At 38.2% G+C, this 17,120-nt stretch overlaps 1 pseudogene; it reads left to right on the forward strand.

The window, feature by feature from the left end:
• Positions 1–14,208: 14,208 nt before the first annotated feature.
• Positions 14,209–17,120, forward strand: part of LOC101558404 (40S ribosomal protein S2-like) — a 42,267-nt pseudogene continuing 39,355 nt past the window's right edge.

The following is a 17,120-nucleotide window of genomic DNA, read 5'->3' on the forward strand; positions in this document are numbered from 1 at the left end:
GCTCAGGGGACCCTATGGGATGCTGGGAATCAAACCCGGGTCGGCCGCATGCAAGGCAAATACCCTACCCGCTATGCTATTGCTCCAGCCCCAAAATAATATTTTTTAAAAATTAAAAAATAAATATTAACAAGGGTAAAAATACATATAATAATACAATAGACATGACTAGTCAACTGAAAAAGTCACAAAAACTATAAAATAAACTCTGTCATACATCATTTTCCTAATGCTGTATAAGAAATAAGTTATTCGGGGCCGGGAAGACGGTACAACGGGAAAGGCATGCAGCTGACCTGGGTTCTATCTGATATTTTGTATGGCTCCCTGAAATCAGCCAGGAGTGGCCTTTGCGTATGGAGCCAAGAGTAAGCCCCAAGCACTGCCAGGTGTGAAGTAAAAAATACCCTAAAAAACAAAACATTTATTTATTCTATTTCTTAAGATAAACCAACGACAGGTGAATAGAACAAATCAAGATGGAAAGAGAACAGGTCTTGAACATTTGTAAAAGACGCCAAATCATATCATTATAGTTTGCTCTATATGATTAAGCCAAAAATAATATATCTCAAATCCAAATAATGATATTCTGTTGTCATATGAAAGTATTGGTGGAAGGGCTAGAGTGATGGTACAAAGGTTGTAGGGAGCCATTTTACCTTACTGATCTTATCCTGTCATTATTTGTTTATCACTAGCTAACTCCATGCCACACCTAGCAAAGGTTGCCACTCCTAATCTTACTGATCTTATCCTATCAGCATTTGTTTATTACTAGCTAAAGCCCGTGCCACACCCTGCATTTCTATTGGGGGTCCCAGGGCGTGCATACTATACCACCTCCTCGCAGCAGGGAGGTATAAAATACTGTAACTGCCATAGAATAAAGGCCTTTTCTCCCTCCTCTGGGCTCTGCATCTGTTCATTCAGCTGCGTCCCCTTCTCAGCCCCACAAAGGGTTCTCCCTGCTGAACAGAACGAGACCTCCACATCGACTTCCACAAAAGGTGAAGGTGTGTGACTTGCATGTGGCTGCCCTGGGTTGATTCTCTGCACCTCCTTCTCCTGGAGCACTGCAGGGAGTAACTCCAGAGCACATCACGTGTGCCTCAAAGCAAAACAACAGTACAGTGCTGGTGTTAACCGAGAGCAATAACAAACATTTAAAATAAATTCTTCAACCAATCAATTGAAATCAATCAAGATATCTGTGAATAACAAAGTAGTTTTTACTTAGGAAACATAAATCGTCTACACTCCGGTTTATAACTATGAACATAAAGATATGAGGTCAACTGACCTATAGCCTAAAAGCAATAATCCCAGAAACCCATAGTAAGAATTTAAATAAATAATTCTCTATTTAAGAAAAGCCCTTATGAAAGACATGTTTATATTACTAGAAAGGTGTATACCATCATAAGTTGGTTCTTCTGACATTATTCAATCTCAATTGAATATATTATATATAATATAATATAATATATATTATATATTATAATATATAATATATTATATATTCAATTCAATATATTATATTATGATATATCAGACCATAAGCTGAAGTGGTTCTAAAATATTTCTAAAATATTGAAAATGCTAATAGATAACATAAAGAGCCATTAAAGTTTAATTGAAATCTGTATTAATATAATTTGTTCAGATACAATGGGTATTTTAAAAACTGACAATCAACTTACTGGTTTTGTTATGGAGGGGGAAAAAAAACTCTTAACAAGTTCTCTCCCTAGTTAACCTCTCAGGATAAAGAACAAAATTGTTCTGCAATACAGGTACTAAGCGGCCATCATGTTTGGTCCATAGTCTACTTTCAGCATGCATCTCCCATCCCAAGTGAGCCCTCCAGCCATCATTTACTGAGTAGTCCCTTCTCTATCCCAGTTGCCATTTCCACCAGCATGTGAGACCAAGCTGTGGTGTTATCTTCCTTATCTCTACTATTCTTCGGTTTTAGTCTCCTATTATGTTACTTTGTACTCCACAAATGAGTGCAGTCATTCTGTGTCTGTCCCTCTCTTTCTGACTCCCAAAAGGAGAGAGAGAGTAAGAGGGAATGTGCCTGTCATAGAGGCAGGGGTTGAGAAGGTGTGTGTGTTGGGGGGGGAGGGAAACTGGTAACATTGGTGGTGGAGAATGAACACTGGTGGAGGCATGGGTGTCTGATCATTGTATGACAGAAACATAATCATGCAAGTTGTAAGTCTAACTGTATCTCCCAATGATTTACTAAAAAAAAAAAATGACAAAAAATAAAAGATTGGAATTGAGATCCTCACATCATATCCTGAACCATGCTCCCAAGTTAGAAAGTTATAAAAATTCCACCCACAGATATGCCATTTCCAGCAGGTTATCATTGTGGTCAGTCCAGATTTCCCAATGCAGTGTTTGTTTTCTCTTGACTTGGGGAAATGAACCTGTTTTACCTGAGCCCCAGCTCTGCAATGTAATTACTCCCTCAACACTGAACAAGAGTCCACCAGATGTGAGAATTTTCCTGACATTTGTCCTGTGCCAGTGACAAAGGGACTAGAAGGTGATTCGTGGAACCATAGACATTTCAATGAGCAACTAACCATATTATCTTAAGTTATGTAAAATTTTATTCATTACAAATGTGGAACATAAAAGATTTCATAATAAAACCAAGACATTTGCTTAACTTTGCCCAAACTTTTTTACCTCAAGGGACTTTCTATAAAAATGATTATTTGGGCTTCTTGAAAAAAAATGAATGCTAAGAAAAAACTTTATAAGAAAAGGATTAAAGCCTCCATCTAAATACTATAAGCAAATTAGAAGTGTGCTTACTTTTTTTTTTTGGTAGATGCATGATGGTCATGAACAGTCTGCTATTAATCAACAGAATATTGACAGGTGAGACCAAAGGACATGGTGTATTCTTCAAATAAAGCCAATAAGTCTTGAGTATTTTGAAATAAATGGTCATTTCTATTTACCCTCTTATTACTAAACACATATGGTTGTCTTCTTATGTAGAAGTAAATGCCTAAGAACTAAGTTAAATTGAATGGAAACAGTTTTACATGTTAAATACTGTTGCAATTTTAGTGCAGAGACTGAATGGCAAACTCAAATGGATTATGCACTTAAAACTACCTGCTTCCACTTCAATACAGAATATATTGATGGAGAACTCAAATATAAAGTTTTTCTTATTTAAGCAAATGAAACATGTTTCTTTTAAACTACCATTGTGTTCTATATCCAAAAACTTTCTCTTTCTTTTATTCCTAAGTCATACTCTAAATTGCATTTTCTTATTATTGGGTCTATCTCCTTTAGTGCTCAAATTGAACAGATAAAAAATGTGTCTTTTCTGTTTGTGTAGAAAAAAATAAACTTACAATTATTTATTTTTAATATAACTGCAATACTTGTTACACAAGTATGTCCAAGAATGACAGCCCTAGGGTATATCTTAACAACCACAAATTTATAGAAAATTTTTTAAACAACATGCAAATTTTTTAGAACAAAATACTATTTGCCTCAAAGTACAGAAAATTTAAACCTGTAAAATTACAAACTGTAATAAATTTTGCATGATCATTTTTAAGCCATCAAATAAATCTTGTGTAGGTTTTTGATCAATTGTGGGTTACATTTCTGTGCTTCATTTCTGTGCTTCATTTCTGTGGCTAAAGCATTATACCTGTGGCTCTGACAAGCAAAATCAGCCCAGGAAATAAACTAAGAAATGTGTCAGCATTATACATCATTAAATCTTCAGTGGATTTTCTTCAAAATTTAATTATTCATTAGTGTTCCTAACTCAGTTCTTGCCTGAGATTTAAGATGTAAAATTTTGAGTTCTGGAAAGTCTCTGACTAAGTGTGTTTGCGAACCAGCTATTGACGCTACTGCCCATTACTGATATGGTGACTTTCCAGACCATTAACAAAATCTGATTGTGACTGGTACTCTTCCCATAATGGTATGCTTAAATATTAATTCTAGCTCTCTAAAGATTTTGGCTGGGAGAACACCTAATGGGGTGTAATCTTGCCTTTTCACAATAAACTATCTGAGTAAGACTACTCTTCTTAGAAAACATCGATGTTATTTAGTGGATGCTGTGATATGGGGATACAAAAAACTGCACATGAGAAATGACTTCTAGAAATAATTCTGCCTGAACTTAAAGTGCAAATGGAACAAATCCGGATGAAGCCAAATAATACCAGGACAAATGAAAGAGAATATAAAAAGCAACAACAAAAAGAACATCTTTTTTCCTTTGTATGCTTTGGGAGAAATCATTGTAGACACTTTTGACTATCAAGGTTTGAATCATTAACTGATCATCTAGAAATTCAGCATAATAAAACTCAATTTCATGTAGATCCAAGAAAGAAATTGGTGAAAAGTATGGCATAATGAAACTAAAAAACTATATTCTAGTGTCTATATATGATACATCTTTTGTTCTTTTTTTTTGTTTTTTGTTTTTGTTTTGGGGCCACACCCAGCAATGTTAAGGGGAAAATTCTGGCTCTGCACTCAAATCCCTCCTGGCAGGGCTTGGTAGACCACATGGGATACTTGGAATTGAACCGGCAGCAAATATGCAAGGCTAAAACACCCTAGTCACTGTACCATCTCTCTGGCTCCTGTATGATATAATTTTGAATGTTTTACTATTTGCAAATGTTAACTGCATAAAAAGGGTAAAGCAGCTAGCTGTCCGCCAAGATGTGATCCCAGCCGCCACACACGTGCAGTCTCACCGCAGCTGCATGAGCATGATTTCAGAGGCCAGTAAACTACTTTTGGTACCAGCAGCACCTTGCAGAAGTGTCTCCAGACTGAGAACTAAGCCGCGGCCCCATGCCTGCCCAGGAGGGAAAAGGTTTTTCTCTCTTGCCTTTTCCTTGCGGGGGGGAGAGGAGGGGAGAGGTGGGCATCGCGACTGCCATATTATGAGACCACTGAGACCATTGAGAGATACAAGCTTGTAATGACCCAATTTCTGGAAGAAATTTCCCTGGATTAGTTGCTAAAATACAGAAATCCAAAACCACGCAGCCGCTACCCAGGTCTGAATCTAGTGGGGAACTCCTAACAATAATAGTGAGTTTTTTGTTGAAATATTGAATGTAACCAAAGTAAAGAGAAAGTAAAGTGAAATTTATCAGTTACACAGGTGGGGGTGGGTGGGCGGGAGGATGGGAGGTATACTGGGGTATTTTTGGTGGTAGAATATGTGCACTGGTGAAGGGATGGTTGTTTCAACATTGTATAACTGAGTCTTAAGCCTGAAAGCATTGTAATTTTCCATATGGTGATTCAATAAATAAATTAATTTATTAATAAAGCAATAAATAATTAATAAATATATATTAGTAAATAATATTTATTAATAAAGAAAAATTGGTAAATTTAATTTTTGTATTATTGGGGAAAATAATATAAATCTTAGCAATCAACCAGCTTCTTTATTGATAAAAACACAAACATCTCAGGGAAAAGATTGGTATCATCTTCTTGATCATTCAACTTATATTCTGCCTTTTCCACGCATAGTTCAGATAGCACAGGGATCATCCAGGTTTGATCCTCATACCACATGGCTTCCCCAGAATCTTCTAACATGCAGGAGGGCTCCCGTGGTCCTGGCGCAAACACTAGGCACTATCACTAACTGTCAGCCTAGTGCACTGCTGACAGTGCACCCCAAGACCCCTTTCCTGTGTTTATTTGTGTAGTAGTACCTTAACCCTAACTTGGCTAGCGAATGCAGGGATTCAAATTTGCTCCATCCTCTTTCCTTCACTCTGTCTTCCTGTGCTTCTATCTTTCCCCCTTTCTCCCCTTATTCCTCACATAGCATCCACTAGAGCAAAGATGTGAAAATGGAAGAAATAATACACACGGTTTTTGAAAATCCCTTTGCTTCTACAGTGGGTCTGCATGACTTATAAAAAGCAATGGGATAAAATTAATTAAACTTTTTGAAATTTAATTCAAAGTGAACTTGAACGAAAATGAATGAATCAAAATTATATTAATTTGAAAACTTACTTTTCATCTCAGTCAATCTCATTTATACAATGATTAAACTATTATAAATGCCAAATTAATAGACTTTAATATAATGAAATTGTTTAATATCTATAACTGGTAGGAGAAATAATATAAATTTTCAACATCTTAAGCAAAAATGTTTTCTTTAAATAATCCACAATTAATCCCATAGTAAGAACTATTTATTGTCTTTTTGTACAGTAAACTGAAACAAATGGACACCTTATGATCTGACCTTGATTCACACAGCAGATGGGATTCAATCTCTAGCACTGCAAATGGTCCCCCTAGCCTCCCCAAAGTGATACCTGAGCCAAAACAGGAGAAAACCCTAAGCATTACTGGGTGAGGGACGTCACCCAAAACAAATAAATAAAGTTGTAGATGATTTATTTATTTGTTTTGCTTTTTGGGTCGTATCCAGTGATGCACAGGAGTCACTCCTGGCTCTGCACTCAGGAATTTCCCCTGGTGGTGTTCAGGGGACCATATGAGATGCTGGGAATTGAACCCGGGTCAACAAGGAAAGGCAAGGAAAACTCCCTACCTGCTGTGCTATAACTCCAGCCCCAAGTATATTATTTTTTAACTAAAAGCATTTCTTTAACTTCAGCAATCCACCTATATCCTATGCTAAACATTGGAGATAGACATTGTGATATATCTCCCCATTACTATTATCAAATACCCAAGGTATAATGAAATTAAGCCCCAAAGACAGTAAGAGTTTAATTCAAAAATAAAACCAGTAGGCTGTGAGTTGGGATTTTTGAGAATGTAGAACATGTTTCCCTTATATTATCCCTCGAACAATATTATTCCTTTAAAAGAACTGAAACCCTTAATCAGAAAAGATTCTCCAGAGTTAAAGATAGGATAGCCCAGATTGCTAGTAATGACAACCTTTGTATCCAACAACTTTCAATCTGCCCTTTCTAAAAATATATTTTTCTATTTTCCTGTACAAATCACTTTTGAGGGGCCAGAGATAGTACAGCAGGTTAAGGTGCTTGCCTTGCACATGGTTGTCTTGGGTTCAATCCCCAACATCCCATGTGGTCCCCTGAGCATTGTCAGGAATGATTCCTGAGTGCAGAGCATTGTCAGGTGATTCCTGAGCATCACCAGACATGGCACCAAAATTTAAAAAAAAAAAAAAAAGAATTTCCTATGACCAAGAAGACAGGATGCTGGACTTAAAATCCACTATCTTCCAATTGCCTTATTATTTCCTAGTAAGGTCCATTTTTCTTGACCCTGAAAGAGCCTCCCATCATTGTAAAAGACTTGTAAGGAGAGGCTGCTAAAATCACAGGGCTGAGACGAATGGAGACATTACTGGTGCCCGCTTTAGCAAATCGATGAACAGTGGGATGACAGTGATACAGTGATGCAGTGAAGGTCCATTTCTACCCATCATCTTACCTTTCCATTAAGGAGCCCCATCAAGTTTAGTGCAATTAGGTTTTCATTCATATTTAAAATAAAATCTACATTGTGATATTTGACTATCATAACTCCAATGAATTTTAACAATATATTTTTCAAAGAGAATTGGCAATTATCATACCAACATTACTTTCCTCTGAATTAAATAAATATTTAGTATATTATCAAATATTACAAATGTGTGAGTTCCACAAGAAAGTGTGGTCACGCAGGATTCAAGCATTTGGTTCCTGAAAACCGTTCCCCTGGCTGGCCCATGGTGACAGACAAACAAAGGACCAGGGCAATGGAGAAACAGGAACTAACCCCAGGCTAGTCCATAGTCAGTTTATTTCTCTCTCTTCCCGCGTGTAGTCCGATCTCTCCCTTACTGTGCAGTCATACTTGTAGTTTTGGTCGTAGTCCCAGTCATCAGAGTTCCATCATCCTAGTTTCCTCATAGACCTCAAAGTCCTCTCTCGTCCTTCTCTTTCTCGTCCCCACTTTCTAATCCCCTCCATCCCCTTACAGCATAGTTTTATAGAAATCGTGCAGGGTGGGGGTACACATAGGCGGGGTTGAACACTGTCATAATAACAAACAGAGGTAAAGCCACTCCTTCAGGGGAAGTTCTAGGAAATTAACTCAAGGACAAAATTTCATCTGAGGGTTCAGCACTCTAGAATACTAGGAGATTCGCTCAAGGGCGGGATTCCATCCAGGGTGTATTGCTTTCTCCTTTCCTCAGCTAGTAATCCATTTAAGCAATCATAGTACATTTATTTCTTATAATATTTCTAGTCATTTTATATGAACACAGTAAACGATATATCAAGCATAAAATTCAGCTCTTTCCTGGGGACATCTCACTATATATCCCACTCTACAGTCCTCAGGACAGGTTAGTCTTTCCTAACCCCAGCAGGGTCCTTATTCAGTTCCTTCGTTTTGGGTCATGACAGAGTTTGTCCCATGACCATGTTCCTAACTTATTATACTTATGGAGTTTAGCTTGTGCCCTTTCGATGCCAGGGTAGCTTACAGCTTGCCCTGGGTCCATCTATTCATCAGTATCCTCCTTTTGGAGTGTTAGGAACTAAGGGCAACTGAGGCTTAAGTCAAGTAAATATGGATGCCCAGGAGTAAATATTATTTGGAGTCAATTAACTCCATGTTACAAAGCATAGCATCAACTGTCTTCCTGTGTTTATACAAAAAGGGCATAAGCCATGCAGATGACATAAAGGAAAGAGAAAAGCAGCATAGGATTGTTAGTACTTGATGGAATTGGGTGTGCCTCAGGAGCACTGCTGTGGGAGTAACTCAATAAATCTAAGCTCCCTGCAGGAGGAGCAAGGATAGCCCAATGTTATCCAATACAAGTGTATAAAAGCAGAGGCTAGAGAAATAACTCAACAGAGTGAGTGCAACCATTCCCTTCAGGAGTCACTGCTTTCATCCCAAGGGAAACATGTTACCCTGAGCACCTCCAAGAGAAACCTCAGAGGACAAAACTTGCAACAGCCTCTGAGCACTTCCAGCTGTGATCTGCAAATAAGCAAAAGTCATAGTTATGTCCTTTCTGATAATTTTTAACTAATTTCTATTTAGGCACTGTGATTTGTAAGTTATTCATTCATAGCTTAATCTGGAATACAATGTTTTAATGCAAATCCAACCAGCACACATCTCCCAGTGTCAGCTAACCTCACCATTGTCCACAGGTACCCTACTACCTTTAAGGCTGTCTCCTTGACAAGCACATTTTCTTTTATTTTCTTTTTATTTTTTTATTATTTTTATTTATTTATTTATTTATTGAATTACCATGAGCTACAGTCACGAAGCTTTCATTTTTGAGTTTCAGTCATACAATGACTGAACGCCAGCTCTCCACCAGTGTACATTTTCTGCCACCAGTGTCCCGAGTATCCTTCCCCCAGCCCCAGGCCCACTCCTCCCATACCTCTACGGCAGACAATTTCCCTCTTCTCTCTCTCTCTAATTATGGGCATTACGGTTTGCAATATAGATAATGAAAGGTCATCATGTTTGGTCCTTTATCTACTTTCAGCACACATCTCCCATTCTCTAACCATCACTGACTTAGAGGTCCCTTCTCTATTCCAGCTGCCTTCTCTCCCAGTTCATAAGGGAGGCTTCCAACCATGCAACAATCTTCCTGGCCTTTGTCTCTACTATCCTTGGGTGCTAGTCTCCTATTATGACACTATATATTCCACAAATGAGTGTAGTAATTCTAGTCTGTCCCTCTCTTTCTGACTCATTTCACTTAGCATGATACTCTCCATGACCATCCACTTATAAGCAAATTTCATAACTTCATCTTTCCTAACATCTGGATACTATTCCGTTGTATAGACATAGCAAAGTTTCTTTAACCAGCCATGTGCTCTCGGGCAATCAGGTTGTTTCCAGATTCTATTGTTGAACAGTGCTGCAATGAACATCCAGATGTAGATGACATTTCTACTGTGGACAAGTACATTTTAAAGTTTGCTGTTGTAGTTTGGATCTCATGCTTTGGGTGTTGCTGGCTCCTGGTTAAGCCAACTTCTCTCTGTCACTGGGAAACGAGGAAAGAAGCTATCTAAAGTAGCTTCATACATGCATTCAGCAATTTAGGAGGAAAAACACTGCATATATCCTAATACCATCACACTCAACAAGCCATTTTAACCTGTGAAATTATGGAAAATATGAACATTCAAACCATAACATATGAATCAACTATGTAAATCTTATTCATGAGGGTTCTGTTTTCAGTACTAAACTATCAACCAAATGCCTACATCCCAACACTCTGTATTCAACAATATGTTACAAAGTATGAATTTAGGAAGATTCATGGGCTGGAGCACAGCAGTAGGGCATTCGCCTTTCACCCTGCCGACCCGTGTTCAATTCCACTGCCCCTCTCGGAGATCCTGGCAAGCTACTGAGAGTATTGCGCGTGCACAGCAGAGCCTGGCAAGCTACCCATGGCGTACTGGATATGCCAAACACAGTAACAACGTCTCACAATGAGAGATGTTACTGGTGCCTGCTAGAGTAAATCGATGAGCAACGGAATGACAGTGACAGTGACAGTGACAAAGATTCATGCAATATTATATGATCCAACAGCACATCTCCTTGGAAAGGACTTTTTCAATTACATTCAGAAATTTAATGATACTTATCCATCACAACAATTCAGGGAGATGTGGACAATCAACCAAGTATTTCTAAAACTTTTTCATTTCAAGAACTCTTTGTACTCTCAAAGTAAAGACTGTGTTTATGAGAGTCAAATCCATTGGTTTTTCTGTATTAAAACTCAAAGACAAGAAATAAAAGATAATTTTTCTATTTTGGGGTCACTTCCAACTGCTTAGAGCTTACTCCTGGCTCTACACTCAAGGATCAAGGATAGCAGGACTCAAGAGACCATGTGGGGTGCCAGGGTTAGAATTTAGGTCAGCTACCAACAAGGCAAGCATCCTACCTGCTTACTATTTCTCCAGCCTCCGAGAATCTAAATAAACAGTTGAACTCATTTAAAATAGTGATAAAAATGTATTAACCAGGGTATTTTAAATACGGTCCACATTTGATAGGGGACATGAGGTCACTATCAGGATATTCGGTCCAGAAGGGAGTGTGACTTGGCAGTCTGGTGCACAAATAGTGCTGTGCTTGGGGTCACCAAAGCAGAAATGGTGGTGCCTTAGGGACCATGTAGTACAAAGGACTGAACTCGGGACTTCTCGCTAGGCCACTGAAGCTATCTCCCCATTCCTAAATAATATATATATTTTTAGAAAACTGCTTACAAGGATTAATTTACAACATTTCAAACTGCTTTGGTCTGGCCAGAAGGAAGAAATTAAAAGACCCCAAAATAGCCAAAATCACTTTGGAAGTGATTTTTTTTAAATAAGAACCCAAACAGTGAATTAACAGTTCATAACTTTGAGACACATTACTAAGAAATCTAATTCTGCATATTACACACTAACATTGAAAAATACATAAATGAAATTCATAGAAACTGATCCAGACATAAATATATGTACAAATATTTTTTTAAAGAAGACTAGAAGATAATTCAGTGGAGAAACGTGCTTTAACATATTGATACACAATTGCATAGTGCTTTGCATAAAATCAACATTTATTTGTATTTTTCAACATATAGGAAAGTGAATTCAAAATGGTTCCTGCATGTAAATTTAATTATTGCACTCAGCATATCAGATAAGGGTCTGGTATACAGTAAAATAAAATAAAAACTTATCTTAATTTCATTTTAGAGAAAGGGCAGAGGGGGCAAAATGAGTGACAGAGAGAGTGAAAATGCTATATAGTGACACAAAGGTCATCAGTGGTGGCCTCAGGACAAAAGCCTGGAACAGGAAGTGATGGGCAAAGATTAAAAGGCAGTGGTGCATATTTGCATTATCTTTATCAGTGATTGCTTTATGGGTGTAGATATCTGTTAAAACTTCTCAAATATACAGTGATTAGATGCCACATGGTTCTCCCGAGTATGTCTGGGTATGGCCCGGGATTTTGTGAGCACTGCTCACAAAAAGGTTGTGGTATCCTTAGATACTACAGGTCTGAGCAGCACCACATCACCTGGCCCCTAGCACCCAGTTACTGGCCTGACTTGCCCAAGTGTCACCAGCACTGTCTGCACTCAGTCCCCTCCTAGCCTCACCACCTGCCACGCTGAGCTTCTCTTGGGAGATCTCCCAGCTACTTTCCACAAGTCACACATTAATGCAATTCATTATATTAATATATTCCTTCATAAGTCTATTTTTAAGGTTGTGGACTTCCAAATGCAAGCCATTAAAATTAGTCATACATTTGTTTCTCATCGCGGAAATATTTTTGACATAATTTTGAGATGAAAACATCAATTACCAAGAATTAAAAGTCTTTCCACATGAAAACAAAATTACAAATGTTTAAGAGTATAACTTTTGTTACCATGACTACTTAGAATCTCCATAACATGTTTTTACTTAAAAGGTTTTCTTTTCTTTTATACTTTCTGCAGGATTAGATACTTGTTTTTAATTTCCTTAAAACATTTTCTGCAGACTAAAAGAAAATGTGAATGTGCCATCAATGTCTTCAAGAAATTTTATGTAGCTCAGTCCATATTAAAGGTATAAATATGTCGGTGAAAAATAAAGAATCTCAGAACTGGAGAGGTAGTACAGTGGGCAGATAGCTTGCTTTGCACATGGTCAACTGAATTCAATCCCTAGCATCCCTAATGGTTCCCTGAACACAACAGGAGTAATTCCTGAGTGCAGAGCCAGACATAATCCTTGAGTAACATAGGGTAGGTGATCCTAAAATAAAATAAATAAAAACATAACCTCATGGAAAGTAAATTTAATGTCTAAAATTAACTATTTGTTTCCTTGGGTTTTATTTGCTTAAAGAATAAAGATAGGGCTGAAGAGCTAGTAAAGTGGGTAATGAAATTGCCTGCAAATGGAAGACACCCCACCTTTGAGCCCTGGTACCACCGACAGTCTCCCTTCACACCATCAGTCATTATGCCAAGGACAGAGTCAGAAGAAGCCTCTGTCAATTACAGGCAGAGTCTCAATTACTCTCCTGTGAAAAAGTAGGGTTACATATTGGTTACTGCTTCATAATTACCTAGGCAAAATGTCTTTCAAAGTGCCTCAGAATAACAATAATGCTTTTGTTTAAAGAGGAGCATCACTCTCATGCCAAAGGCAAAATTAATTTGAATCCTTTCACATGAAGCATCGTCTTCACCTAAAAGGTAAAAGTGAGATTTTAAAAATGACATTTTGATGTTCAAAATTTTACAGATGTCAGGATCAAATCTGTCAGTATCTATCTACAGATGAATGAAAACTAGTATGGTGAATGACAGGGACTCTCTATAACCGAAGTGGGAAAAAAAAAATTGAGGATGCATCAATGTGGCTAAGGGCTAATTGACCCGCCCTGAGTCCATGAAGGCCACTTGGTCTCCTCCACAGCATGGTCTTCTCTAGAACCACAATATGTGTGTCCCCACCACTACTACCATTACCACCAGCAGAAATGATTAATTCAATTTTTTTTTTTAGCATGAGTCTTTTCTCACACAGGTCTCAAACACTAACAGCAAAAGTTGATTAATTCAGGTGTGAATTTTGGAGCAGGTTGGCTCATTTGTTTTTTTCAATTGTATAAAACTTTATTTAGTCACCAAGTACCTGAAGCACTGATAGGTTTCTCCACAAGGTGCCTCGACCTCATAAGTTCTTGCTCCTCCTCCAGAATCATCAAATTGACAATAGATCTAGGAAAGAAGGTCCACCAGAATGTGCCAGTCATTGTTCTAGACTTCCAAGAGGTAAGGTGGCCGAGATGTTCCTAGAGTGGCAGAACATCAGAGTTCTGAAGGGAGGAACAGCTCCCTGGGAGAGTGTGTTCCTGAGGAACGCTAAGGAGACGTACAGTCCAGTGGGACAGGAGTCCACCAAGAGGGCCTTCCCTATTGTGTCCCTTCTCCCCCACCCACCAAGTGCTGGGGCCAGCATCCTGGCTGCAAAAAAAATGTGTCTTCCTCCGAGTCTTGGATGTTGAATCTCATTGCGACTTCAGCTTCCTTAGAACCGCACACCGTATATCTCACGCTCTACCACAGCAAGAGAACTAGGGATGGCTGCCCAGGGCACAGGAGAACCTTCCAGAAACAGGTGAGTGGTAAAAATAATGGTGATCTCAAATTGGCCGTGCTATGCCCAATTTGTCTGGTTGGCTCATTTTTTCCAGATTACCATTACTTGTAGATCGACTTCCATCCAGATTAATGCCTTACACAAATCTGACAAATCAGCATTGAGTCAAACAACGCATATCCACGGTCTCTCAGTCAGTGTTCAGTCTTCTCAGTCCTCAAGCCCATTGTGTCTGTTATTCTCTTTACAAAGTGCAACAGAACAATTTATAACTTGCAATATAAACCAGTCTATTTTCAAACAAAATAGCTTTAGAGTTCTGAGGAGGCCTGTGTTCAATCTCTAGCACCATACATGGTCCCCCAGGCACCACCTGGGGTGAACCCTGAATCCCTGACCACGGATCCCGGGATAAGCTGTGAATACCACCAAGTATGGCCCCAAACCAAAAACAAAAACATAGATCTAGTATATCCAGGTACTTTATCGATAATTCTCTTTAGGGACAAAACCGGAAATTCATATTTTAAATGAGGTCCTTGATAGCCAATTTTAGCTTTGATTAAATATCATTTTATGTTTTGTTTGTAGCTTTTGGGTATTGTGACTTTAAATTATTCTGGCCACACTCATCTGTGCTCTGGGCTTGCTCCTGGCTCTAAACTCTAGGATCACTCCTGGCAGTGTGCATGGGACCGAACATACGTGGTGCAAGGGGATGAAGCTTGGGTCGGCAGCAGGCAAGGCAAGCAACTCGTCCTGCTCTTCTACCTTTCCCACCCCAAAGTTTGTTATCTTTGTATGTGACTGCTGAAAATAAAGTCAAGTATATAAATATATTTTAATGTTTATTTCTGTATTACTATTTCTGCTAGCCTTTATTTATCCTTGTACATCAAAGTCGCCGTCAGTTATAATTCTCCTCATCATGAAACATTTCTTTTTATCTTTAATCTTAAAGGAGATCTGCACTTGGAAACTCTATTCAACATTTTAAGTAACAGCCTTTGTTTCATCTTCAAACTGAGGAACACTTTGACTAAACATTTCAGAATAGACATTGATAAATTCCTCTTCTCCTCCAGGCCTGGGTCTGCGGCCCTTCTTTTTTTCTGATGAAAGACCCAGTAACTGGCATTACATTTTCCTTTAATGAACATGTTGCTTTACTTACTTTCCACATTTTCTCTTTATATTTGTCTTTCAGGAGTTAATCAATGATAGAAGTACATATAGTATACCTTATATGTATACTTTTAGGGTTCGCTGGACTTTCTATAGCAGAAAATCAATGATGTTCATCAAACTGGATGATATTTTATGGTAAATATTCAAGTCTTTTTTATTATTCAGAATGGCTAACACATATATATTGCACATATATTTCACAGGTCATTAAGAATTTTTTCTATTTTTTAATTTTTCATTCTTTTTATTTTCCTATTAATTTACCTCAACATCTATAGTCAATTATTTAGCACTCTTAAACAGAGTTTGGGCTTCAGTGAGAATTTTATCTTACGTATTATACTTCTCAGTTGCCAACATTTTATTTTTAAAACATAGTGCCTATTTTTCCACAATGGTTTACTAGTATTGCTTCATTCAATAGAACCATATTTTTTCCTTTAAGTCCTTCTATCACTTTATCACTGTCATCCCGTTGTTCATCGATTTGCTCGAGCAGGCACCAGTGACGTATCCATTCATCCCTGTCACATTCTAGTGTAGCCCGATGGCGTTTTGGGGGCTCCTTCAGGGTCAGGGAAATGAGAACCATCACTGTTACTGTTTTTGGCATATCAAGTATGCCACAGGTAGCTTGCCAGGCTCTGCCACCGTGCAGGCGGGATATTCTCAGTAGCTTGCTGTGCTCTCCAAGAGGGACAGAGGCTTTTAGGGCAGTCTCTAATCGCCTTTACAGGTGTTCCCAGCCTACCAAAAGTAAGCTTTTGGTCGAATGGCACGTTGTAACGATCTGCACACTGAAAAACACGCACCTGCCTGCATCTCTGGGCAGCATCTGGGACATCTGTGGCCTCAGGTTGATCTCCATGAGGTTGATAAGCTGGGGCAGGTGGCGATGCTGCCACTGCCGCTGTGGTTTCTCTGTGCCCCATCGACGCCATTCTTTCCAAATCTTGCAAAACAGCCGGCAATGTCTAACAGGAATCATGCGTAGAGTTCAGCAGGGATCACGCCTAGAGTTCCATTCCTGGTGTGCTGAGCCATGCACTATCTAAGTGAGATGGTAAGCCAGGTTCGGGAGAGTGCGAAGGGTTCGAACCCCTCCCACTCTCCCAAAGTCTTTCTATATACTTAACAATGATTCTTTTAAAATCTTATTATCTACTTTATATATTTTGTTTATCTCAGAGATCGTTTCTCTAATAATTTCCAGTTTTTTCACAAGTCTCAAGAGATTTTATTGTGTAATATAAATTGTCAAAGGCATATAATGGAGATTCTTAATTCTAATATTATTGTCTGAAGTAATGGTTTTAAACTCTACCAGGTAGCTAACCTGTCAAAATTAAAACTCATCATCCTTACATTTAGCAGCACCTGAAATTTCTGCAAAATTCCTTTGAACCTAAGTTGTTTTCTACCAGATTCCTGTTGCATTATGGTAGAAAAATATGGTAGGATATGGTAGGAATTCTACCATATTCCTAGATAATTCACCAGGAATCTGGTAGAAAACAATATATGAACTGTGTGTAGCCTGGTGGTCAATAAATAATTTCACCAAATGTATACAATCTTTTTATAATACAGTTCTTTTCCACTATGCAAACTGAAAATACCCGTTCATAACAAATAATATTAATGAAAAAAAATTCTCTTAAGTATGTGCCTAAATTTGTTTCAGTTTCCCATATCTACTTTTAT

This window comes from Sorex araneus, chromosome 2 (genome assembly GCF_027595985.1).
Source record: "Sorex araneus isolate mSorAra2 chromosome 2, mSorAra2.pri, whole genome shotgun sequence".
NCBI classification, from domain to species: domain Eukaryota; kingdom Metazoa; phylum Chordata; class Mammalia; order Eulipotyphla; family Soricidae; genus Sorex; species Sorex araneus.